Raw genomic sequence first — 1,962 nt, forward strand, 5'->3', positions numbered from 1 at the left:
CATAGCTGTTACTGCAAAACAAAATTGAACTTGGCAACCATCTGTAAATGTTTATGACCATCCTTTCTTCAATCCATATTTGCTTGTTGCACAGGAGACAACCACCTTGATGGGTGCCATTCGATTAATATAGTACCTCAAATGCCTGAGAACATCCATCACATGGAGAAGATTCTCTTCTGAATTTGAATATTGGAAAAAATCACAAGCATAAAAATCAACTAATTTAAACTCTTAATAGCTATCTTAAGGAAAAAGGATGGTTTATTATGCATGAATACCCCATGAAAAAAACTGTGTGTGTGTGGGGTGGTAATACTTTTAACTCTGAGATGCACTTAGCATCCATAAGGAAAAAGAAGTGCTCCACGCAGAAATTTTAGATCTGTCACATCCACTTGCTTAGAAGGATGTACCGTGAGCTTCTCCAGCAAATAACTGCTGTCTGAATGGCAACCTGGTTATCTATAGGTTCATAGGTTAGTACTAAGCTAACTGCCCTTGCAAGCCATTTTAAGCCTAGCCAATTATCCCTTGTGAGACTCAAACCCTGCACCTTGTGTTTGTAAGGCAAACACCTTAACCATTAGGCCACCCTCCCAACCAAAGGAGGCCTTTGAAGAAAGGCATCCTTTAAGAAGGCCTTATGAATTTTCAGTAATACCTGAGTCACCCTTGGTTCCCTAGAGAGAAACCTACATATGGCCTCCAGATGGACTTTAAAAATAAACTGTCTCAAGCCCCGATCAAACAGTTCTGATTAGGAATATAGCACCAGTACAGGATAGCCTTGACATGGATTATATATTTTTTCTTTGTGTGTAATCCAAGTTAAAAAGTCCTTCCAATTTCTGAGTGAAAACTTTCTTTGGAATTCACAGAATGGATACAGTTGTTCCTGACAATCTAACTGATCATGCTGGGAAATGGAGTAGCCATGCTGCTAGCCTGACCGGTCATGTGGAGGGCCAACGCAAATAATGCACTTAGGATGTGAGTCAGCAAGTAGTAGCTGTTTGCTGCAGGGGCAGTTCTTTAATTACACCATGGTGGTAAATGAAGTGTTTCATGAAAACAAATAAATAAATAAATAAAAGCAACCTAATAATAACAACACCCATTTATTAACAATGTAGTCGTACTGGACACATTGTGGGTGACATGGGAATAATGTCTGGTTAACTGACTTGCTCAAGGCGACATATTAAGCAAATGAGGCATGAAATCCTGTACCATAGGAACTATAGCTCACAGCCTTATATCTGTGACAGCTGTCAAAATACTTTACTAACTGCACAAAATAAGTTAGTTTTAATTCAATCTTAAATACCATTTTAAATTGTACACTAGAAAACAACACTCTGAGACTGCTATCATCCAGGTTCTCTAAACGGTGAGAAAAAATGTGAATGCTCCAGAGGATGATGTTTCACAAAGCACAAATGGAAAATGCCTGGGTCAGGGCTGTCTGACTAGAAAAATGTAATTGTCTGAGTGAACTATGGCAGCAAAGTACAACAGTGCTCAAAATCAGATTAGGGCTTTTTGTGCTTTGAATCTACATCTTCATTGACTTAAACAGAAGTACGTCAGGCATTACCACCTTAGGATTGTTTAGTAGGAAGCGCTCTGACAATGATAAAGACAGTTTCTGAATTCATTCAGCTATACCTCCTTACCAACTCAAGAGCTTATATTCTGATCTTTTATCATAAGAATGGTAGACTGAGCAGGTTTATGTGACAAGAAACTGAAACTAAAATGATTTATTTTGTGCAAAATGTGTGCTAATAAGGTTACAAGAAAGTAAATTTACTTGAACCCTAATTATGCTTAGAAAATATGTTACTAAAAGTGTTACACCACTTACAATTACTAACCTTTAGCAACTGCACATCAAGTACGTTGTACAGCTAAGTGTCTAAGTAAACAAAAGAGCAGGAAGAGACTTAACAAGGATGC

This window comes from Protopterus annectens, chromosome 5.part0 (genome assembly GCF_019279795.1).
Source record: "Protopterus annectens isolate FY-2018-M chromosome 5.part0, PAN1.0, whole genome shotgun sequence".
Lineage (NCBI taxonomy): Eukaryota > Metazoa > Chordata > Ceratodontiformes > Protopteridae > Protopterus > Protopterus annectens.